This window comes from Centruroides sculpturatus, unplaced genomic scaffold (genome assembly GCF_000671375.1).
Source record: "Centruroides sculpturatus isolate CEXI.00-Female unplaced genomic scaffold, Cexi_2.0 scaffold50, whole genome shotgun sequence".
Taxonomy (NCBI): domain Eukaryota; kingdom Metazoa; phylum Arthropoda; class Arachnida; order Scorpiones; family Buthidae; genus Centruroides; species Centruroides sculpturatus.
Genome location: NW_019384891.1, coordinates 1,021,843 through 1,048,469, shown reverse-complemented (window position 1 = coordinate 1,048,469; position 26,627 = coordinate 1,021,843). Strand labels below are relative to the sequence as shown.

Below are 26,627 nucleotides of genomic sequence, written 5' to 3'. Positions count from 1 at the left end.
ATGTATTTAAAGTCAAATATTTTAAAGTACAGGAGTTGTAAAACATCTAAAACAATGGGAAATTTTTCTTGTACGGATTGAGTAGATGAACGTTGTTCTGTGGCAAGACGCCATAATTTTGTATATACGCGCTAGTCGTAAGCCTGATATTAATTATTCGATCTTGCGTTCTTTGTTTCCCTATTTCTCGATCTTTCCATTCTTTACTTCCTTATCGGTGGGGGGCAACACTTTTCCGAGAACGAAGGGAGAAGAATAAAGAGAGAGCACCCCGAGGCATGTGGGGTGAGGAGATAACGGTCATTCTTGAAGGGGACTCAAGAGCGAGCGGAAGGTGAGCTAGGAGTTCAAGATTGCCGTTACGAAGAAGAGAAGGACGACGAATTGTCTATCCAATCGAGAGAAGAACTGAGTATATTCTGGTCAAGAAATATATATATATCGGCGGACTAGAATACGGTTTTCCCCTCAACTGGAAGACATCATACCACATCGTGGGTACCCTCTACTCTATCTTTTCTATATATCTAAATATCTGTACTATTCTAACCTCATTCCATTATTTTTGTCCTAGTTTTTAAGTTAGTTTATAATCTTAGTTATAGAAATTCGAGTAATACTTTTATCGTACTCCATTGTCGCGAACTCGTCTTCGTTGCGTGACACTACGTGCATAAAGCCTTTGTTCCCTTATTGTACGTGTGTGAGATCCAGAGTTAGGATCCGAATTCTTTACTGTACAGATACCACGCAAATAGGTGAGAGCCTGTGTTGATTTTTATTTTTTTGTCATAACTAAACTTTGTATTTGCATATATATTTGTACGTTTTGTCCTTTCGGGGATCCATGCACGTGCGAGTCCACCTCCTACATCATTATGTGTGTACGTACCGGTACTTCCATGCTGTTGGAAGGGCATTAGCATCCTTGGCATTTAGACAGTGCCGGCCCGAGGCAAGTTTTAGGATGGAGCGAGATCCTATTATAGCGTCCCCCTTGGTTGCCCCTAATTTATACCCTTTAATTTTCTTTACCACTGAGCCGCCCCTAGGACTTAGCGCCTGGAGCGGCTGCTCCGTTCGCCCTATGGTAGGGCCGGCTCTGCATTTAGACATCGGTTTTTCATTTTACTTTTGTATATTTCCATCTTTTCCATTTCTAATGCAATAGATTGGACCGTTTTAATGATTTTTGCCTCATCCCATTTTACATTCGCCCCTTACGTCTGCGAGAACACAAATACAACGTTAATAAAGGGCACAACAACTCCATTTTATCAATCATGGCGCAGACGGAAATAATAGTCTAATTATATCCAATTATATTAACACAAATAAATCTAATTATTTATAATAGCTCTAAAGCTATAAAATAAAATGAAGTTTATTTTAGAGCTTTTTATAATTTTAATCGGAAAATACAAATTTTTTCACAGTTCATATCTGTATTTACAGCGGATTTATTGTTCGTGGCAGCCATCTTTAATTTCGTCTTAAATTTAGTTTATTTGGTTTATTTGGTTACCATAAAGCTACACGTGAGTAGATTCCTTTTGGCAAAATTTTTATGGGAAACTGGCCCCTATTTAAATGTTACAAACGTCAAGGAAACCCGGAAAACTCCACGTAGCCAGTCCGTTGGCCAGGTGCGAAACCTCGATCAACTATAAGCGTTCAGTGGTTTTTATCCACTCGACCGCTGGTGGGTCAATTTCGTCTTTCGGCACTTCATGAACACGCGAAGTATTTTAGATTAACAAAGATATATTTGCTAATAACTTAAATTTTTCTGTAAATAATTTATATAATTTATTATGCAAAATTTGACTTTTGAATAAACTCGTAGCATAGAGACGTAATTTTGCGATAAACCTAACTTCGTGATATATATTTAAAGTATTATTACGGCTCCTTATGTTTTTCTAATAATAATTTAAATACATATCACAGAATTGCATCTCTTATTCTATTGCGTCTGAAGAAAATTTTTTTTTTCAATTTTCATATCCCTCCATATGTAAAACTCTTCATAACTCGAACTGGCCATTTTTGTTCCTTTCAGATTCGAGACTTACTGATTTGATTTTTCTTTATTGGCTCACGTGGAGATACTATTCATATGACATGTCTTAAACAATCATGTAAATTGTAGAAAACTAAATAAAAATTTGACCAGCGTGTACCTTACATCCATTGGATCCGTCATTTTAAAGGGTTACGTTTTTCTGATCTCAAGAGATTAGAATTTTAGAAATATTGAAATGTGTGTGAGCGCTGTCTCCAATATGTCGGACCCCGTCCCTGTGCACCCGCCCGTCTCCGTCTTCTTTAACTTACCGCCCTGTGGGTAATAAGAGGTCCTCTTTTAGCAAGCCGATTATGGGTTCGGCCTGACCCACAATGGTGACCGGGGCCGACATATCCGATAGGACCATCCCCGAAAAATTCCCGGCGATTTTTCGATCCGTGTGGACTCGATTCCATTTCCCCAGAGTGGTCAGCTTGACCGCTTGGCCATCCGGCCGTGGCAGTCTTCATTCTGAATTTGACCGAATCTACGAATATTTTTTTCATTTATTCTTTCCACTTACAGACATTAAGAAGGTCTTTTAATTAAGTTATAGCTATCGTGAATAACGCCAGGCCTATAATGGAGCAGTCGGGTGGTGAGGCACGAGACCCGACAAATCCGGGACATAAATAATTCCTGAGACTAATGATGGGGCCCATAAGTGGCCAAGTGGATAACACTACTGAACACTAATAATTGATGGAAGATTCGCGCCTGGCGAACGGGCTGCCACGTGGTTTTATTCACGCTAATAACACCTAAATAGGAACCAGTTTCCCACAGAAAGTTCTGGAAGGCATCACCCCTCGGCAATCTGTAAACAAATGAAAAACTAATGTGTATGATTAAATAGATTCCGATTGATAGATGTTAGTGCCCTTGGACAGGAGTAAAATAAAACGATAGATTAAATCAATCGGCAGATAATTATTTTATTTGTTTATTATTATAAATTATGAATAATAAAATAACGAAATTTATTATCTTTTAATAGTTAATAATACCCGTATTTTAAAATTTAGGGAAATTTGTTTTGAGTATCTGGCAACACTGCACATTACAGTTCCCGTCAATCGTTTGTCGGTTCTACGATAGAGGCGGAAATTTCGAAGTTAAAACGGTAAGTGAACAAGTATTTAACAATTTACTTATCTTATCTCAATTTTACAATGGATTATTAATTGACATTTAAGACAAATGCCGCAAACAGTTCTATTTAAATTGTAAAAATGGTTAAGTCATTGATGTGTTAATCTATTAGGTGAACCAATTATTCCTTTATAATACGGTACAATTACAGCTCTGAATGAAATGTTGGGACCTTCTCATATAGGTCATACTTAGGTTGTAAAGTACTATATTATTTTTCCGACTTTCCAACGATTATCGACACTACTGTGTGCCGGAAATAGCCGTTCCCTAACGGGTACTTTACGCGGATTCGCGTTAGTGTGCCAGGCCTGGACTTTAAGCGTGCACCGAATTAAATAATGACAAAGTTTGTCAATAACAAAATCAAATATTTAATTAAACTTCTATTAATAAACTCTATACAGTATTTAGTAAAAATCAAACAATAATTTATTCAATGAAATTCAACAAGAATCAATCCGACAAACTCAAATCAATCTATTTCTAACTTAATTCTATTCCCCTTTGGAATTCGACAAAATCAAAGAATTAACTTATAAACAATAATTCTTATAAATTAAAGATCCTAATCGTCACCTCAATATACTAGGAACCTATTTCCTCAAACTCTCAAGACTTTCTATAATCGTCGATCCACAAATCGAATAACTTCAAAATCCTATCGGACACCTCTCTCGTTCACTGCTACGAAGCTCACCAAAGCTCGTTGCTATCAGGAATTCACCTCGTTCGTTTTCACTTGAGTTAGAGGCTTTATAGTGTGAGGTGACGTCACAATTCTGAATGAGCTCACTCTCCTCATTTACATACTTATCTGTAACATTAAATTTTTCTTGTTTATCTGGCAGATTATTTTCCGACAATACTTCGCTAACCTTTTACATTATTCTTTTTAACAATTATCGGGATGCTTTATTCTTTTAAGGTTTAGCGATTCCTAACTGGGTTGTGGGGTCTTCCCCCCCTTTTTCTCGGTGCGGACTTACTTTTTTCCGCTTGGGAAGCGCAAGTGTGCGCGAGTTTTTCTACGGCGCTTTTCTTTCGTCGGTGAGTTGGTTTTTCTTCTATTTTTAAGTTACTAAGGTGAATGGTGAGGAAACCTTCGTCTTAAATAAACATAAGCCCCAAACAAAATATAATGAAAGCAAAATAAAAGTAAAATAAAAATAAAGCTCAGACTTGGTTCCTTACAAGGTTACGTATAGGTATAATTCAGAGGAATTATACTTACACGTGACCAGAGCCAGCTTAACAAATTTAGTACAAAAAGGAAATAATTTTGAAAATGTAACTCCTCGAGGTTTCACTGTTGCAAATTTTAATCGGAAATCTTCAATGTTTAAATGGAAAGTCCAGATACGTAGACTGTCACACAGTGGGGCCAAATCTCAAAAAGCTGGCCAAAAGTCAAAAGCATTATCAATTTGGCTGAAAGTCAGTATTCGGGGGTTTTCGGGATCGCTGATTACGAATCCGAAGTCAAAATTTGAAATAAAAACAAAATGACGGATTTAACACGAACCACTTTTATAGAAAAAGTACAAAATAAATCCATATATTGTTTAATACGATAAAACATACAATCAGTTGATTAAAAGTTCATGCATCGTCATCCAAAGAATAATTTGATTCGCAATCAGATGATTCAACTTTGAAATCGCTCGAGCTTCCTGTACTTGCTGGTATACGTGGAGCAACTAACAATAAAACTGCTTCTGGAAGCAATGACTTTGAGTTTTTTCGAGGTAATTCGCACAAACTCGAAATAAACGGATCGGATATTAATAATAGGCGTAAAATAATGTCTTCCACTGTTTTCACTCGGGAACTTTTCTTGCAAAATCTTCTCGAAACTTTTTAATGTATTTATTAGTAGACTCTTGAGCGTCTTCAGACATCTGCCCTATCGGCAATACCGATGAATTTATCACTTCTGCACCATGAATCAATATCTTATGTGCCGAAGTTGGCATGCAGAACCACGGATATAACTGCACAAAGTAACGAGCTGTCTGTAAGGCATAATCTTGAAATTCTATGAAATCGATTTCATGGCCACACGAAATTGTCTGCAATATGACATGGAAACGCTTAATCAAGTCCTCATCAACCCCTGTAATAGCAGCAGAAATGCTTGAGTTTTCGAAAAATTGTCGAGCGGTATTCTCATCATTCGAGCTACCGAAACCAGGCTTTGGTTGATCGACTATTAGACCCAATTCTATACGGAAACCCTTCTGTATATTCGTTTTTCAGAATCTTATTTCTTTATTTTCTTTATCATTACGCGCTTGCCACAGTTTGATTTCAAGCTTATATGCTACATGCAAACAATATTCAAAACACCAGACAAATTCAAGAAAAAGAGCAAAACATTCCGCGTCATTAATGTACAAAATTCAGAAAACTATGTTTTACATTGCAAGAACTCACACCAATGACACAGTTGCAGCTAGTTGCAGCTAGTTTTAATTTTTTTCATTCAATAATAGTTCCGTCTACAACATGCGATCGGTCCAGTCGCAGAACTCTACAGAATTTATGAACTTTTCTCTACATGTTTAAAATTTTCTGTTGGAATCTTCCGTTCATTTTCGTACAAATCATTCGTTTACTGTTATCACATAAAGTATTATTATAAATTTTGTGTTACATAATAATATTCTACTTACTTGCAGCTGAAAATTCCATTTTTTAAATTTAAATTCGATTGATTTTTAGAGATTTGGCACTCTCTTGAATATAGCGTAGAAATCTTTGCTTACTGCATGATGCGTCTAGCTCGATCAAGGGTCCCCTTTCAACTAAACTACAATAGCAGGTATAAGGATAAGGGGCGCTAAAGTCTAGAATTCGACCTTCGGACTCTTATCCAACCGAACCCACGACTAGAAATTACCGGAACTTAAACTCTATTTTTCGACTTTTGGCCAGCTTTTTGGGATTTGGTCCCACTGTGTGTCATTGCGACTCATCTCTGATTCCAGCAAACAAAAGAAAGGAAACAGTGGGGACGCACGTTCTAACCTAACCTAACTTATTCTAATAAATTACCATAATTATTACCAATCAAATTATTAGAATAGGTTAGGTTAGGTTAGAACGTGCGTCCCCGCTGTTTGCTGGAATCAGATGAGCCGCCATGACAGTCTACGTATCTGGACTTTAACCGTTTAAATTATTAGCAACGGTACTTTAAATCGAAATCATCTCCAAATTAAGTCTTTCTTGACTCACCATCAATCTTAAATAATTTTTAATTATTTTAAGCTTGGAAAAGCTTTGTTCTGCAGCAGCAACTGTAATGGGTAATATTAGCATGATTCTAAATTAGTGCTGTTGCCTGCTTCTGGTGGAACTACCCTGCGGCACCTTTGTTTACCCTAGATTATCGTAAATTGAGAAAACTTGGAGCTCGAGCTCGGATGAAAAAAAAAAATAACACGAACGATTGTATGATGCAGATTCTTGTACTATTATAATGAAATAATCATCAGAACAATTCTTAATTCATTGTTTTTAAAAATCTTTGTAACTAAAATGTCTTAGGATTTTTAGGCTTTTATCAGAGGCATTAATTTACGTCTGATATGAAGACAATTGATGTTTTTGTTTGGTAATCCCAATTTGACAAATGAGAAAAATCTCACTTGTTCTTCAAATAATCATAAAAGTCTAATGAATGCAATTATTTAGCTTAATTTCAATTAATTCACTTTCAACATGTGCTGTGTATCTTAGCTTATTAATTGTTGTATATTAACTTCAATAATTAAGGAGAAACTGTACAAAATGTATCAAGTGTATCAACTATTTAGAAATATTACTCAAGCATCAGATATAATCATTGTCTTAATTCTTAACATAAAAATTATTTATAATGGTATGTTCCTTTATTATATACTTATATCAGTTAGATTCTAGATATGTTTACTGTCATGGTGCCTGTCCCGACTGTTTGCACATAAGACTGACTCCTCCCGGAGGGGAGCTGCCGGCAGGTCGCCTTGTTCCAAATGTTACTAGTTATTGATTCACGGTAGTTATTGAACACACGTATCAATAACTAGTATGAAGTGCCGCCATGACAGTATATGTATCTAAAATTTGACCCTTATATCTTATGCAGATGTGTAGTTTTTGTAAAAAAGTAATTAGGAAAATACAGTATAAGATTTTATGAAATTTCTTATGTTAATTTTTATTTAAGGTGTAAAAAAAAATAGGAAAAAACTCTGCTTACCATTCTCATTTCCATATTTCTGCACATAGGCTGTTATTTCTATCATACTGCTTTTCAACCCACAATTAGAACACATGCAGTACATCTGAAAGATTGATATTGTTGGACACCATTTTCTTAACGAAGTAAACTAACTCTTTCCTTCGTGAAGTTTGTTAAGAGTTTCGTTCAAAACCTCATCACCACAGAGCATGCACACTGAGTGAGGCTACTACTTTTTGACTGATTCGTTCCTAACACGTTTAACTCATTCGACTTTATGAACGTACCCAAAGCAATGTGCTCTTGTTCTTCTGTAGAGGGTTTTGTTAATGCTGTAGTAATTTTAACATCCTTTCTTTTCTTACTGGAAGTAAATTCTCTTTGAGGCTTATTGTTTTTATTTTTTTGTTTCTTTAAAATTCTGTTAATTTTTTCTAATTGCCACTAAACTCTAAGCCAGTGTTTTTCAATCTTTTTCATTGAGTGGCACCCTGATTGAAAAATAAAAAGTCGTGACAGCCTTGATTAATGGCGGATCTAGAATCTGAATAAGGGGGGACTAATGGGCCAGATGAATTTTTTGTGAAAACAAATATTGCACACAATGCTGGGGTGGAGTCCAGGGAAGGGACTCCCTCCCCAGGAAGAAAAATTTTAAAAATTGACAGTTTGAAATAGCATTTTAATGCAAAAAAAAGCATTTCTACGTGTTCAAAATCAAACTTTAAGTCCATTGAATTTTGTCAAAATACCTACATGTAAAATAATAGTCTTGCTGTTGCTTTTTAAATCTAGTTTTATTATCAAATATATCAAATTACACGAAGATGTGTAAATACTTACGTAATAACAATTTTAATTAATGTGAGATCTGAGCTTGATGTGATGCACAAATTTTTAAAATTCTGGGTGGAATATTGGAGAGAGACACTCTCATTTCTTCTTCGATCATTTGCAAATGCTCACTTATTATTTTTTGATGGATGTGAGAGCTGAAAATCCAAATTCACACAAATATGAAGTCGAGAATTGCAATAATATTGTGAGAGCACTTTTAGCTAATTGAGGATACTCTTGTTTTATGTGTATCCAAAATTCATTAATCAATTTTTCATATTTCAGTTTTAAATTGCCATCATTCTTTAAATCAATTAGTGCTTCTTGCTTTTCAAGATTTATCTTTACTTTATTAATGTCCACAATGAATGGATTTCTTATCCAATTGTAATTCTCAACACGTAAAGAAGGAAAGTGGTGACTTATATTATTGAGTAAGATTTGTATATGTTTCAAAATAAGAGGTATTATTTTAACATTTGTGATAGTAGAAAAATGTTTAAACATGTTTACATTCCTGTTTTTACTTCTCTTAACCATAAATTTAATTTATCTTGCAAACTCTTTATTTTGTCAGTTGTAGACAGAATATTTTCTTCTTTGCCTTGCATACTTGTATTTACCATATTCAATATTTCAAATAGGTCTACCAAGTACAGTGGTACCTCAGGATACGAAATTAATCCGTTCCGAAACTGAGATCGTATCATGAAAATTTCGTAAGGTGGATCATCTTTTCCCATACGATTACATGTAAAACCAAATAATTCGTTCCAACGTGAAAAACATACTCAAATTAAAGCCAAGTAATACATTTAAAAAAAATAACTGTAGTAAGAAAAACAAATGAAAAATGCGAACTAATGTAACGTCGTATGGTGAGTTTTTGTTCGTATCGTGCAGCAAAAATATGTTCGAATTTCATGTCGTATCCTGAAAATTTCGTATCCTGGAGCGTTCGTAACCTGAGGTACCACTGTATGCTAATTTGCTGCACCAATCACGACTAGCAAGCAGGCAACAAAATTCTTATTTATCTTCCGTATTAAAAAAATAAATTCATTTCATTTCTCAACTGAAATACGCGAGTTAAAACTTTCTCACGTGATAGCCATCTGGATTCTATGTGCAGCAACAGATTAACATATTTTGCCCCAACCTCTTCACACACAGCTGCAAATAGGTGTGATTTAAGTGGTCTGCTTTTTATGAAGTTTATTTCATTCTTACTTGTTTGAGAATTGGACATACTTGACTGACTCATCAATACCTTCTGAAGGATGTTGACCAGCCAGTATGCCAATATTGCAACTGTACTGTAAGTGTTAAGCACGTACAGTGCAACTGCATTGCCTCTGACAGGATTCATAGACAGCATTTTGGAAATGAAAGTTTTAAAGAGATTCTGGGCCAGAGGCCAAATCTAGATAAGTTATTGAACTTACTGAAAGTCACAAATATTTATAAACATATTTAATTATTTATTTAGTTTATATTTTTATATACCGTGTTGTTTTTTCATTTGTACTGTTTACATGTTTGTTGCTGTTTTCTGAATTTATTTTATTTTGTTAATTAAAAACTTTACCATTTGACGTGGTGCAGCTTACAAGGAGACCCTACGGCTTTGGGGAAATAGATTTTGATGATCTTTGGTGTAGAGGTAGTAAACCATGTGAGTGTACTACCTGTAAAATACTAAAGTGCAATACTCAAATATAATCGAGAAAAACGAACTTAAAGTTTTCTTAGTACTTTATATATAACAAGAGAAAGTATATATATACTTTCTCTTGTTATATATAAAGTACTAAGAAAACTTTACCAGAAGTGACAAAGTTATATATAAAGTACTAAGAAAACTGCACCAGAAGTGACACAAAGTGTGTCATTTTGAAACTCTCACAAATTATTTTCAATATTTTGCATTAAAATCTCGTGACCCCAAGATTTCGCTAAGTGACCCCAAATGGGGTCGCGACCCATAGTTTAAGAAGCCCTGATATAGACTGGCAGAAGACCCTACTTTTTGTAGTCGATCCTGGAAACGGTCCTTATAATATTCAAGACTTTGTACCTGAACTAAGAGAAGTCATTGACTTAAAAGATATTATTCATATTATCATTTTGCCTCTGTAGTGACCCATGTCTTTACCATCGGACTTAAGAATGAAGCTACAGCGGAAACTCTTTTGAATAAAATAACTATTAGTGTAAAAGGTAAGCTCTGTAATATAATAAATATAGAAAACCGGAAAATAATAGCCACAATACACTGGCTCCCTCCCGAACTATCTAACGAACTTGTTGCGAAACATTTTGTAAATTACGGGAGAATAGTAAAGTGCGAATTCGTTAAATGCAACATTGAAGGGTTAGAGCCTATTCTTACGAACAAAAGATGGATATGGATAGAATTAAAAAGGAATGTGAACTTAGAATCATTACCATACTTTATTAAGGTCAAAGGTATGTCTGGAGCGGTTGTAATAGCTGGCCATCCCCATGGCATTATGTTACTGATGTAAAAATAAGGGCCACTTACAGAGGCAGTGCACTACCCCTAAATGTAAAAAATGCAACAAATTCGGCCATATCAACGATCAGTGTGTGGGAGTCACTTTCGCTTCCAAGCTTCAAAATGAAACGGACTGGGCAGAAATTATGGATTATGGACAATTTAGACAGAGAATGTTCTGGAAGTATCCAGAACAAAGGAAATAGCTCAACTACTGACGCAGGCATTAATGAACTTCAAATACATCTAAACAAAGAGGTAAATGAGGCAGAAGTAAGTGCTGCCCAGAATCAGACAACAACTAGTAATGAAAAAGATGAAAGAACAAACCTTCCGGCTGTACCTTATAATAATGAAAATTTACCACTGCTTCTAACAGCTAAACAGAGAAAAAAAAACGAAATTCCTTCCCAATATTAATATTGGGAAGAAATTAAGAGTGGACAGTCAAACAACAGGTGAAGGTAGTCTTGTTTGGTGTTTCGTGTTGCACCTGCAGATCTCGTAGCCGGAACCAGTGGAGGTAAGCATTGAAGTTCCTGTGGCCAGTGAGAACTTGAGTCAGGGCGAAGTTGGGAACAAGATGCCTGCAACTCAGCCTGACAAAGATGTCTGGAATGAAGCCATGAGTGGGATGGCCTGTAGTGCAGTTGTTCCAGTCTTCTTGCCAAGTTTCCAAAAGTTGGTTATAGATCCATTTATGGATAGTGGAAAGAGGACGAGACCGCAGCTCTTTTGGCAAGAGCGTCAGCTGCTTCGTTCCCCTCCATCCCAGAGTGGCCACGGACCCAGTTAAGGGTGATGTTATGGTGGTGGTTATTACTGATAAGCATTTTCTGAATGGTGGTACCATTGTAGCCATTGTTGTTGGTGTTGGAAATTGAGCGTGTCGTAGATGGCTATTTTCTTTTTATGGCTGAACCAGTCTTCATAGATGTGGTGGAATGCCTTGGTGATGGCGAAGATTTCCGCCCGTGGGACGGAACAGTATTTACCAAGCTTGAAAGCAGACCGGTGAGTAATATTGCGTGCTTTGTTGTACACAATAAAAGCTGTGCCCACTTGATCCTCTTGCTTGGAACTGTCCGTGTAGATTTTATAATGATGGTCATTCTCATCATGGAAAGTGAAGTCCTGGATGTTCATGGAAAGAGTCATGTCTATATAGGAGTTTGGAGTTTTCTTCTCGATACCGTTGGTAACAAGGTCTTGGTAGATTTTGTCAGGAAAGTTTGGAAGGGTTTTGGGCTGAATTTTATCTTTCCAATTAAAGAGGTTGATCATGTTCTTCAGATTCTAAGACCACATAGCTGCTCTAATTTTAAGGTATAGAGGGCAGAGTCCGCTTATGACCAGAAGGGCCGAGGTGGGTGCAGTGTGATAGGCCCTGGCAGTTCGCAATGCTGCAATTCTCTGGACTTTATTAAATTTTTTGATATTTGCTTGCTTGAAGGTGGCCTTTCCCCAGATAGGGCAGCATAAAGTATAATGGGCTCTATGGCACCCAAATATATATATTTGATAACAGTATATCTGATCCTTCAGTTTTTGGCTGCTATTCTAATCAGTTTGTTAGAGACTACTGTTGCCTTTTTGCAAATGTTGTCGATGTGCTTTGTCCAGTGCAATTTTTTGTTCAGGGTTACCCCAAGATACATTAGTTCCTTCATCCTAGAGATTCTTGTATTGTTGATTTTAATGGTTGGGCTTTTTTGAATGCTAGTGTTTTTTGGAAAAATGCTGTACTTACACTTGTTGTAATTTATAGGCAGTTTACAATCAGTGCTCCATTTGTAGATGGTGTCTATTAGTCTATTGCATAGGGGAGCCAGATTGTCAGAGTTTTTGTCTGAAACAAGGGCCACTGTGTCGTCCAAGAAGCCCGGAATCCTGTTGCAGATGTTCAGAAGGTCATTGTGAACTAGAGTCCAGAGGGTTGGGCTGGCTATAGAACCCTGAGGGCAACCCTTGGCTGTTTGATGAGTGTAGGAGAGATTGTTTGTATAAAAGCCAATGTGTCTATCTTCAAGAAAGCTACTCACGATGTTAAAAATGTTATTAGGGCAGTGATATTCATGGGGTTGATGCAGGATTTCCGGCCACTATAAGTTATCAAACGCTCCTTGGAAATCAATAGAAATTAGAACAGTGTGTTTACAGAATTTCAAGGTACCCCTCATCTTCCAACTCATCAGGAAAAGCCTGACGAGAGCAAGTTCCTGCAGTGCCATTTCTTCCAGTGGGGCCACTTTTCTCTTTGGATTCAGAAGAGGAATCGTTAGATTCCAAATAGTACATATCATGATTAGTGTCCGACTTAGGTGGGAGCTCCACGTTGGACAGCTGATCTAAATAGGTCACCATATCCTCTTCTTCCATTATTTTCATTATTTTGGATGATGATGCCATTATTAACTATGAATATGAAACAAACAATGAAAAATTTTAGGATTAAGATGTCTTATTAATGACTTGTAAATAATATTTTATACTTTGAAAAATATAATTAACTGGCTTCTTTATTCAAAACTAAAAGATAAGGTTTTTACTGCTATTTATGTCATAACTAGAGCCAAAAGTTTTCACCAGATTTTGGGCCTAAAATCGCCAATTTTTAGCCTTAAATTTGCCCCAAAAAATCGCCAGTTATTTATTTCAAAAACAAGTTAAAATGAATTACACTTAGATATTTTAAATGATCCTCGCTTAAACTATGACGTCGATTGCTCAATGTCAATGAATACAATGAGAGCAAACGTTCGACGTCAACTGCAACTAAAGGAGCGTATTTGCTATTAACTTTATAAAATTCACTTAAATTCATATCAAAAGACATAAATTTGATAAGATCAGGATTACTTGACAAAACTTTTTCCAATTTTTCAGAAAATATAGGATAACCAGGAACAATTTCTTTTGCATTTTCAATTAATTCGGCTTGTTCAGCTACACCAAGTCCTTGTTCTTCCAGTGATGATATAATATTTGATAGCTTGACAAGATTACGGAGATCAAATAATTCTTTTTTGAGGTTAACTTTTTTCTCTTGCAATAGTTCCACCAAAACATTTCTAGCATTTGAATGAGATTTTTGTTTATTGTTCAAAATGAAGTGCTCAACAGTATCAAAATTATCGACATAGTATTTTGTAGCGTTTAACCAAAACCCCCAGCGAGTGATAATTGGTTCTGGATGAAGATTACTAACTCCAGTTGCACTCTTAAAATCATTTTGTCTTTCTCTTGACTTCACAAAAATCTTCTTCATTTCTAATATAAGCGAATTTGTTAATTTGTACTCATTCTGAATCCTAAATGCAATGCTATGTAAGGCGTGAGCGCGACATGTGACATGATGTACATTTAGAAAAATCAATGAATTCTTCTTAATCTCACTGCCTTCATCATATATTTTGCTCGATCTGTTACATTTACTTCAGTTTTGAATATTTTAAATCATTTGGCCACACTTCTCGACACATTGAGTATACATTCTTGTATTATAATGTTGTCAATTGTTGAGTGAAATGTCACATTAGTTAACATTGATTTTGCTTTCTCGCCATTCAATTTTCCTATAAGCACGTTGACCACTTTACATTGCGCTTTGTCACTAGTTTCGTCAACAATGAAATAGACATCATGTCCCTTAATTTTTTCTGTTACTGACTTGAAGATAGTTTTTTGATGTGCCCACAGTGCTAAAAAATAAATAACTCAATGAGACTGAATAAAATCATATTTCAGCTAAATTATGAGCACAATCACAAACAGCAGCATCAATTTCAATAAAATAAACGTTTCATTAAAAAAACTAATTACAATAAAAAAATACCTGGAACACTTTTGATCGGCTTCTTCGTATATTTCTTGAGAAACAATCTCAGTTTTTCGTTATTTAATTTTTCAAGCAGAATATCTGCACTGGTGAATGCTTCAACCATTTCTTTATCAAAATCGCTTCCATTTTCAAACAACAATGTTTGTGACTGTAGTGTGTTATGTTTCTTGTGTTTTGCACTGTTGAGATGTTCCGAAAGTCATTTCTTAATTGTATCACGTTCGTAGTTGACGTGTGTAGAGCACTTAACACAGAGAATTATTTTTTTGGTACGGCGAATATTGCCACCTAATTCCTTAATCACGGAATTAATTTTAAACTCAATTGACTGTTTTCTAGACATTTTTGCACAAAGCACATGGAAAACTGTTGGGAGACTATAAAATGATTCACACAACCAAAATTAACATTAACAAAAAGGAAAAGTTTATTTCTACATCTAATCTGTTTGAGGACAGCAGAGAAAGTGGGTACCAGATGTCTATCTGGTACCCACTTTCTCTGTTTACATAAAGGTCATAAGTTATGTCACCCCTCTGACAAGTGTTTACATAAAGGTCATAAGTTATGTCACCCCTCTGACACTTGATCAAAGTTCACACACTTTCGGTGATTAAGTACAGGGTGGGAGAAGTTCCATGAAACTTGCTACAAACAATTGCTACAGAAACTAACGATTTCTCCACCTATCACCAAATTCGCCAGTTTGGGTGAAAATTGCCAATTTTTGCCAAAAAAACTTAGTGATATTGAGACCAGGTTTTTAATTTAGTACTAATTGAAAGATGCTCATTCCAGGCGAATATAGCTCAGAAATTCGTCCAAAAGCGAAAATTTTTGGTTCTAGTCATAACCAATTGTCAAGATCATCTTTAGCATTAGTAAATGAAGGTGTTTCTGACTGGAAGCACCCTTGGAACTCACTTAAATGAACATGAACTATCATTGCCACACTGAGAATCACTTAAAGATTTTATGGAGCTAAAAAACAGGTTGCAAAAAGAACAAACAATTGACGATTTTCATCAAATACAATTAAATTCAGAACAAGTTTTTAAAAGGGTTATATTTTGTATACAATATTTAGCTAAAAACAATGATGCACTTTGTGGAACGAATCAGATAATTTTTACAAAAAATATTGGTAAATTTTTAGGTTTAATTGAATTGATTTTAAAATATGATGCAAGAATGGCAGAACACATAAGACATATCAAAGATAAATAAACATACGATCATTATTTAGGTTGGAAAATTCAAAATGAGATGATTAATCTGTTGGCAAAGAAAAGTTAAAAATGAAATAATAAAAAAGTAAATATAAATATTATGCAGTATATCCTGTTGATGTAACTTCATATAATGAAAATTTTATTTTATATATTATTTTAAAACTTAAAAGGAGCAAATTTTACTATTTGATATAAAAATTTATGATTAAATATATAATATGTGATCTACTATCAAGAGTTAAAATATTGTTGCTATATATATATACATACAGTGGTGCCTCGTATAATGTATGCCTCAAATAATGGATGCTGTGAACAATGGACTTTCTGTTTGGCCGTTACGTAACTTGAGCAATGGACTTTCTGCAAACAAGTGAGAATGATGTTTCCACTCTTTTGCCATTGCCAATGACAATCTACTATTTTTGTAATATATTAGTATTATTAGAATATATTATTAGTGTATCTGAAGTACAGAGCTCCCGTTGGGGTTCTGCTTGCTCCCTTGTTTATTACGTGCATCACCTAAGTGCAGGGTATTTACATTTATTCCAGTGTTGTGCAAATCATGGCTCCTAAAAAGAAAAAAAAAAACAGAAAGATGATTTCAATTGAAACAATGCAAGAAATTATCAGAAGGAGTAAAAGTTGACGAAAACATCCTTGTCAAATGGGGAGAGATTCAGGAGTTTACCTACACTCATTATCCAAACAGAGGTGAGGACAACAGGATCAATGACACCCTTGTCCATCATTTCTGACAGGTGTTGAAGAAGACAGAGAAACAGACCACCTTGGACATGTTTTTCAAGAAGCCAACTGCCAAAAAACAAAGGATGGAACAAGAGGAGTTAACCCTGCAAGCTCCGGTAGCCTCTTCTGAATCTTACTTCGATTAAAAAACAATAAAAAAAAAGACCTGCTGCAATGTGTAAAAAGTTTGTATTTATGAATATGTGAAGAAAGTGTTCCTCCACCACCTCCTCACAACATCTGACTATCCAGCATAATTGCTGACTGCTCCATTTTCATTTTTTTTATGGTACAGTACAGTTATTTTATGCTGTGGAATGAATTATATGTTTTAATATATATTTCTATGGGAAAATGCATTTCGTATAACAGACTTTTCACTTAATGGATGCACACCTGGAACGGATTAAGTACGTTATATGAGGCACTACTGTATTTTGCAATGTTTACTGTATGGTTTTCTCAGTGAATTAATACATCAGTCTTAAGTGCTAACTAATTTTGGGTTCCTTGAATATTAAATATTTATGAATGGAATTTAATATTTATTTTTATTTGTTGTTCAAAGGAAGAGCTTTATTTCCTTGTAGGAAAACCCTCTACTAATTTTTTAAAATAATTATATTATAATATATTAAAGTCAGAATCTTGTATGTACTACAATTAATTATGATGTTGATTGGTGAGACTATTTCTGTGTATAAAAATTCTTACGATGTCTAAATTTCAGTGAAAAAACTTTTTAGATATTTATAAATAATTGTTTTTGAATATTGGTTCCAATTGTTTATTTCACAAGTAATGTTTTTTTGTATACCTAAAGTATAACATTAAATTATAAATAAAACCAACATGTAACAGTTATGAAAGTTTAACACTGCTTTAAAATACTTCTGTCCAAAATTAAAATGGACTGTTTCAGGCTTATAGAATGAGTTAGAGTAACATACAGTTCCAAGTTTAATAGGAATTTTCAAGCTTATAAAGTCCAAAGAGAAAAATAAAATTTAAATTTCCATTCCTTATCTAATGAGGAATATAATGTGCTATTCACCAGAATTGAATTACATACAGTGATCTCTTGCTTGGGGAATACTGCTGTAGGACTGGATAAAATCGACTACAGCATGATTAAAAATCTGTCAAACAATTCCCATATTAATCTTCTGAGTCTGTTTACCAGAATATGGACAGAACATACTTTTCCTGACTCTTGGAGACTATCGATTATTATCCCCATTTCAAAACCCAGTAAAGATCACAAGAATCCCTCTAATTACAGACCAATCTCTCTGACAAGAAGTCTCTGTAAACTCTTTGAGAGGATGGTAAACAGATGCCTGATATTCCTCCTAGAGGAAAAGAACTACTTTTCACCACGTCAGAGTGGTTTTCGTAGGAACAGAAGTACCCTGATAACTTAGTAAACCTTGAAACATCTACTGTATTCGCGAAGTGTTTGTTAGACGACAGCACTTAGTGTGTGTGTTTTTTGACATAGAGAAGGCCTATGATTGCTGTTGGCAATATGGGATACTCCCATGATCTGCACCAATTCGGATTGCAGGGTAATTTGCCAATTTTTATAAAAAAACATCCTACAGAATTGAAGATTCCAAGTCAGGATGGGCAACACTTTATCTAGGCCTTTCACGCAACAAAAAGATGTTCCTCAAGGCTCTATTTTGAGTGTGACTCTGTTCCTAATTAAAATTAATAACATAGCTAACTGTCTTCTCCCTAGTGTGAAACACTCTTTGTATGTGGATGACTTTCAGATCTCCTGCCAGTTTAGTAACATGAGTTTTATTGAGAGACAATTGCAAACCTCCCTAAATCGCATATACCAGGGGTGGCCAACAAGTCGATCGCAAAACCAATTTTGGTTGATCGCTCGCGATGTCTTGACTTAATGTGTTACACTTGTAAGTTGTAACCGAACGCAACGCATGAACGTAACACGCAAATGCAGCTGTAGTGATATCGGACCTCCTCGTTCTCCCTCAGATGTGGTTTTGTCGGTCATGTGCAATCCATTTGTGTACAGTTGTAAAAGGGGAATAAGAAATGTAGACAAAGGGTTGTAAAACCGAAGAAATGAAGGGACAGAGAGAGTAGGTCGCGACATGGTAGAGAGAAGAAGAGTGACGTGGTGGTCCCCGAAAGTGACAACATTGAGTTTCAATTTTTCTTCTGTTTAAAATGTAAGTACCTTTTCTTCGTGTTTTAATTAAATTAAATTGTGGCTTTTCTTTTCTATCTAAACTTAGTATGTATTTCACACCTCCCTCCTCCTCGCCACTTAGACCAGGTATGGGCGATCTTTTTCTGTGTAAGGGCTGATTTCAAAACTTTTGAACTAACGCCGGCCGAACTAACAAGATAAAAGAGGGGGGAAAATACCGGTAAATCACAATTATTTATTCATATATAATTATAAAATAGAATAGATATACCGGTACTTAATTTAGCTTCTAGAACTGATGTAAATGTAATGTATCAATGTAATATTGGATTAAATATTAATCACTGCTAGTTTTAAATTAGTTTCGAGGTGAGTCTGTTAGCCGGTTTCTCGTTTTAATTTTTACTAAATTCATTGCAGGAAAAACTATTCACACACATAAGTTGTAGAAAATAACATTTGAATTTTTGCTGCATATTTCTTAAGCTAGGAAATTGATATATTTATACACATTTTATGCGACTCGGGTCGCGGGATGCCCATCCCTGACTTAAGACTATGCCTACGACAACTAGTCGATCACGACACATTTTTAAGATAAAAAGTAGATCTTATGTACACAAAAGTTGGCCACCTCTGGCATAGACCATTGGTCAAAGATTAATGGTTTTAGTTTCAACATAGAGAAGACCTCGTGCATCCACTATTGCCGAAGGCGTGGTTTGCACTTGGATCCTGAAATCCACCTAAATGGGGTCAAAATCCCAATGGTGAACGAGGCAAAGTTTTTGGGTGTTTTGTTCGACTGTAAACTGACGTTCTTGCCGCACTTGTGCAATTTGAAGAGTAGATGTTTAAAATCTTTGAACCTTCTAAAGGTACTGTGCTGCTCATCCTGGGGAGCAGACAAATGTTCTATGCTCAGGATTTATAGGGCCCTTGTCCGCTCTAAGCTGGTTTACGGATGTGTTGTGTATGGCTCTGTGCGAGAATCTACTTTTTGGATGCTGGATCCAATTCACCATTAAGCACTGCATTTGTATACTGGTATATATGCCACGTGGGTATAAGAGGAAATGAAGCTGACACAGCTGCAAAGGGAGCAAGTCCTTCACAGCATGAAATGCGTATTGAAGGAGTGATTTGAAGTTAGTTGTTAAAAACGACTAGCAGAGAGATGGCAAATTATGTGGAACGCACAAATCCACAATAAACTACACGAGATCAAACCTTTGGTTGAAAATTGGACGCGTAATAGGCAGTGTGATCGGAGATCTAAGGTTGTCCTTACTCGTTTGAGAATTGGACACACTTGACTGACTCATCAATACCTTTTGAAGGATGATGATCAACCTGTATGTCAATATTGCAATTGTACTATAAGTGTTAAACACATACTTTGCAACTGCGTTGCTCTTTATGAATGCTGTAGACAGCATTTTGGAAATGCAAGTTTGAGAGAGATTTTGGGCCAGAGGCCAAATCTTGATAAGATACTGAACTTTTTGAAAGTTGTAAACATTTATAAAGAGATTTAATTACAGTAGACCCCCTATAACGCTTAGATACGTTCCACGCTAATCGAATTTTACGTTGTAGGAATGATTAAATACAAGAGCCAATCGCAGCCCGATAGGTGGGAACTTTACGGACTAAGGCTGTTTGAAAGGTTTTCTTCTATAAAATTAATTGATTCTAGACTAATTCCACTTAACATTTCCAAAACACGTATAATTTTTTGGGAATAATCTGTATAAACTATGCTATAAACAAAAAATTATAGGATTACTTACCGAGTGTGCACCATTCGACTACGCCTGTTGTTCAAAGCTTGTCTTCGTCGCGGAACAGCACACGAAACGGCGGCCGCGATTTCTGATAANAAAATATTGATTATATTGACTGATATTTTATTGGTTATTGGTTAGTGAAACCGACTATTATCGTTAAGTACTCATTTATCACTTCGAAAAATTAACTATTTTTTCTTTCGTCTTTCCTCATTTTGGAAAATAAATAGTCTTAATCCTTTTCAGTTTATCCTGAATAGTTTGGAGCTAAAAACCAATTACAGTTAAGAAATAAAATGTGTACAATATTATTGAATGTAACATTCAAACTCCAACTGCCCTGATGCAGTTCGTAGTGACGGCTAGAACCAAAATGGCAGATTATTCCATCTGGTTATTAGTACTTTAAGATTAATAATGACGTGAAGTTCTAAGATACCCAAATGTATGAAAACAAAGCTATACCAACAGTCAATACATTTAGTTAAAAAATTCCGAAAAGTTAGGTTACATTTCATTTCTATTTACTGTATAATGTGCGATTAAATCGATAAACTATTAAATAAAGATTTAAAAAACATATTTTGTATCTGTAATTTAAACGAATATTTATAGTTTCCCAGAATATGTACAGAGAAATGAACCTATTACGTGGTCTGAGATAGAGTAGCTAAATATTTAAAATTATTTGATAGATTATCTGTGAAAGTATTCACAAGAAGACATAAGAAACTGAAAGTAGCGATAGACTTCATGATTTTTCTAATCAGAGTTTTATGTAGTTACTAGACTAATAGGTAATAGTGGCGTTTCACAGATATGTAATGGCTCTTCATATCTTGTTTTATAGATTTACCCTCGAAATAAAACTCGGAATCGAACCTCATTACTACGGAACAAGATGAGAGCCCATCTGTTCCCGTGGCATGAAGAGCCTTTTTTGAGTTATACGCCAAATGATATTATACGAACTTGTATCATACGCAATAGGAGGGGATAACGCTCGACCTCGGCCAATATTATTTGTTCTTATACTTTTATTATTTATACATAGGCCTATATTTCGCACGCGTATCTTTATATTTTAATTTATTCGTAACTGCAAAGGTCCAACATTTGAAATATTTATTCCAGAATGTTTTAAAAATTTTTATTCTATTCGAATACAACCGACATCCGATTTATATTTTTCCCCGAGGAAAGTCGGTAAAATACGGATACGTATTAGTAAAAGGGTTTTGAAGCGTATAAACGGGCGAATCTAGGTTTTTCGATGCCTAGTGCAATGGGGTCCCATTTCTTTTAGATTAAGAATCTTTAAATTGAAGTTTAAAATTCATTTTTAATAACATTAAAATCAGAGTTGAAATATATTTATTTATGAAATGGCTTTGAATGATAAACTTTATATCTTATATAAAAAACATAAGAAATAAAGAAATATTTACATTGATTAATTACTGTCCAATTACGTTACATTGCTTACAATAAAACAAAATAATACTATAAAATATCATTATTATTATTATTATATTGTTAACTATTTTTTGCTATACGATAAGTGCTCATTGTTAATGAAAAAGTATTACAAATTTATGATAATAATTCAATTGTGAATGTGTCTCTTTAATCCAATTAATTCAGTTCGGTAGACTATCAATGCAGCTTTCAGGTTAGATACTTCTTTTATTGTTTTGACATATGCATTTCGGACTTATATAAATTTTAAGTCCCTCTTCAGTTCAAAACTCCAAATTATTTAAAAAAACACAATTAGTAAGATGACAAATTCTTCGCATGTAGATCATATTTACTGACATAAAACTATTGTATTTAAAAATTGTTACACTTATACGATACCCAAAGTTCTGTCTTCTAAAAACCACGGTGTATAATGGGTAACGTTGGAAATAGTTTAAAATACAGCCATTAAAAACACTTCAAATACATTTTCACATTAACACAGTAAACCTAATATATCAATACATTTATAATTTTTACTTTATAACATCATATATTTTAACAGAAACAATATAACACGATACTCACTTTTAACATGTGTTCATAAAATCTTGTATAATTACAACTTTTAAAGAATGTGTATGTTCTACAACAGCGGTCCCCAACCTTTTTATCGCCGCGGACCGCTCAACATTTGATATTTTACCGCGGCCCACTGAAGGGGGAAGTTGATTGTTTATATTTTAGATTGATTTAATTTAATAATTTTAATTTAATTGTATTTAAACATGCCTTCAAAATAAAATATAGTTACACCAAAAAATTAATATAATGTGCTTTAACATTTTAACTCACTAGAACGTTAAATCAATGAGAACCCTGAGCTTGTTTCTTTGCAACAAGACGGTTCCATCTGAGGGTAATAGGAGACAATGACACCCGAAGTGTATTTCTTATGTTTAGTTTATTCCGTTGTTCCGTCGTCCATTAAAAGTCGCGCAAACCCGAGAGAAATACACCATAGTAAATAAAATGGAAATACCAGTAATTTAATGTTCCTTGGGCGGCCCGGTACCATTTGATCCATGGACCGGTACCGGTCCGCGGCCCGGGGGTTGGGGACCACTGTTCTACAATATAATGTCGCAGCAATTATAATCTTTTTACAGATTAATAATATGCAGTATATTACAGTAATATTAAAACATTTTCAAGAGAATACATATACACTTTTACAATATATTTCACTCATTATTTTGTCACAATATATTACAATAAATTTTATCTATTAGCGCCATCTATTATATTATACCACAGTTGATCTATTTGCATACCATTTGAAATATTTATTAAATTATCATCTTTACATTTTATAATCTCTATATGTTCTTTAAATTTACGTTTATACACATCTTTTTCTAAATGAATTATTTTTATGTTATTTCTATCTATTTTACACTTACTATTTTTTATATGGTTGAACCACGGAGAAATATTGTGTTTTAGTCTAATTGCTGCATTGTGTTCTTTAATTCTTAATTCTAAAGTTCTACTAGTTTCACCTATATAATTTTTCGGTTTTTGGCAATCACAACTAATTTTATATACTACACCTGATTTTTTTAAATTATCAACCTTCATTTTATATTTATTATTATTATTATAAATATTACGTGAAATTTTATTGGTCAAAGACGGGGCCAAAACAATATTTTCTTTTTTTAAAAACTTGCTACAATTATTATAAATCTCATTAATATAAGGAAAACTATTATAACTCTTATCTTTTTTGTATTTGGTATTAAATCTGTTGTTATAATATTGGTTGTGCCACATTTTTAATTTGTAACTGGGGTAATTATTCAAAATAAACGTCTTTTCTAATTCTTTTAATTCTATTTTACGATTAATATTATTAGTAGTTCTTATATATATATATATATATATTTTTTTTTAGACCCATTATATATGTGTTCTTTTTTATAGTTTCAGGGATGCAGGATTGATAATCGATGGTTTTATTGATGTTATGTGTTTTTTTGAAAGTTTTAAAAGAAAATTTGTTTGTTTCATTGGTTATTGTTATATCTAAAAAATTTATTTGGTTGTTTTTTTCTAATTCAATATCAAATTTTACATCTTCATTTATATTATTTATAGTTTTTAATATTATTGTATCACTCTTTATTTTGTTATTATAAATTAATAAATAATCATCAACATATCTCATCACCATTTTAACCCCAGGGATATTTTGTATTTTTTCATCTATATTTTTCACAACCAATTCAGCAACTTTTGGTCCCATCTTTGACCCCATACTGACACCATCTATTTCTTGTAGTCCGAAATGCATATGTCAAAACAATAAAAGAAGTATCTAACCTGAAAGCTGTATTGATAGTCTACCGAACTGAATTGATCGGATTAAAGAGACACATTCACAACGAAATAGCAGCTACCATAAGTGATATTTATAATAATTCAATTCTATACCCTATTAGTCTGTATGTAAATCCACCCCTGCGTATAGAGGACAGGCGGGCATTTTATTACATACTTATATAAATAATAAAGTTGAAATAAATAAATACACAAAAACGGCAGTATTTTGCGCCATTTTTCTGTATTTAATTACAAGTAAACAAATTCCGACTTTCAATAGTGTATATGTAGGTCATATTGAAAGTCATGAGCAACAATTTATTAATTACGAAAAACTAAGAACATTGTCATAACCTATAGACTATGAGCAGTGCCAGCAGTTGTGATATCATTAGTGTCCATCACGTGACCATAGACAGCCAGTAAAAAATGGCTGCAACTGATGTTTGTTTCGTCAGCGTGCTGTACTTGAATTTCTTGTAGTATGACACCACAATGAGGGGAAAAGTTTGGAAGAAATAGGAGATATGTTCAACATTTCCACACGAGCTGTCCAGTGCATTATAAAATTATCCTGGGACGCTGGTTCCGTGTCACCGGGGAAAGCGATGGGCCATGAACGTCAGATGACGGAAGCGGAGGATGCTCGCCTGCAGCCAGGAGAACCCATTCAAGACGGTAGCAACACTCCAAAGGGATTTAAACGTATCGACGCGTACTGTAAGAAGAAGGTATGTAACATTTGTAGTATAATAGTATGAAACATAAGAAGTAAAATAATATATATATTTTATTAATAGGTTACGATAAGGTAATTTGTTTGGGCGGAGGGCAGCCATAAAACAGGTGTTGACAATAGCAAACCAATAAGATTGTCTGGGGTTTGCCAAAGTGTATCTCCGATGGACCACAAATGATTGGTCATCGGTGATATTTACTGATGAGAAAATATTTTCCTCAGACTCCAGCGGGCCTGTGTGGGTCTTCGCCCACCATCTACTAGCTATAACCCTGAATATGTGTGGCGCACCCAAAGAAGTGGGCATTTTTCGATTGGTGAGTGTTTTAATGTTGTATTTATGTCATTAACTCTTTGAACATGACAACTTATCTGGTTGTTCATTTTTTTAAATCACTACTTTATTGACTTTTTTTCTGTTTACAGATGTATGGGGATGGATGACCTCTGCTGGACCCGTGGGGTTGGTCTGCGTAGATGGTCACCTCACTGTTGTGCAATACATCAAAATCCTCGAGCAGGTGTTGTTGCTGACGGTGAGGGCCGTCTATGGAGAACACGACAGCTTCCCTGTACACACAGCCAACATGTGTGTAGACAGTGGATAGATGAGCATCCACAAATTATCGACATGGGATGGCTGGGGAGGGGAGCAGACCTCAATCCCATTGAACAATTGTAATATAATATATAATATAATTAACCCATTGAACATGTTTGGGCCGAGCTCTGTTGCGACCCCGTTCAGGTGACAAATCCCAACGACCTCTGGGAAATTGTCAGCGGTTGTTGGGAAAAGTTTCATGAGGGCGTACTCTGCCAAAATCTTGTGGCAAGTGTGCCTCAACGACTGAATGAGGTCGTGGACAAGGTACTTGATCCTCTCCCCTCCATCTGCGATGTTTAAACTTGTCATTTTACCAGACATTTTGTAAATAAGTTTTTGTAAATACGTATTGTAAATAGTTTTTTGTAAATAAATGTATGTTCTTAGATAATAAATGTAAATAGTCATTTCTAAACTTTGTGTTTTTCTAAGTCATAAAAACTATTATTACGTTTAATTGTGCAACGTTATTATAACTGTTACTTGACATTACTCACGCTCGAGTTTTTCTTGTGCAGGTTACATACATAACAAAAGGTTTTTTGGACCCTCCAAAAAATTTTTTTTTGATTTTCGGATGTTCGTGAAAAAATTATTATTGCAATTTTAATCAACCTTTAATGACAATTAACGCTTAATTGTTTTTTACGGGATTTTTTAAAATCAAATTTCATTCATCATCCTAAAGTTCTAGTGCTTTGGTAAAGTTATTTAAAGCTACTTTCTCATGTCAAAAACAATCTCCAATAGTTTTTTAATTTTTTTAATTAATAAATTTTTTGTTATTTTTAATATTTTCGTAATGTGAAAAATAAAATTAATTTCGCAGTA

At 34.5% G+C, this 26,627-nt stretch overlaps 1 long non-coding RNA gene across 2 annotated transcripts; it reads left to right on the top strand.

Annotated features, from left to right (window-relative positions):
• Positions 1–45: 45 nt before the first annotated feature.
• LOC111631223 lies at positions 46–26,172 on the top strand. 2 transcript variants are annotated; one of them, XR_002757667.1, is made up of 5 exons: positions 46–494; positions 3,094–3,191; positions 24,934–25,181; positions 25,251–25,506; positions 25,616–26,172. It is a non-coding gene; the product is annotated as an uncharacterized LOC111631223 (long non-coding RNA). The 2 variants fall into 2 exon arrangements; XR_002757666.1 differs by lacking the exons at positions 46–494; positions 3,094–3,191 and having other exon boundaries at positions 24,179–25,181.
• Positions 26,173–26,627: the final 455 nt, after the last annotated feature.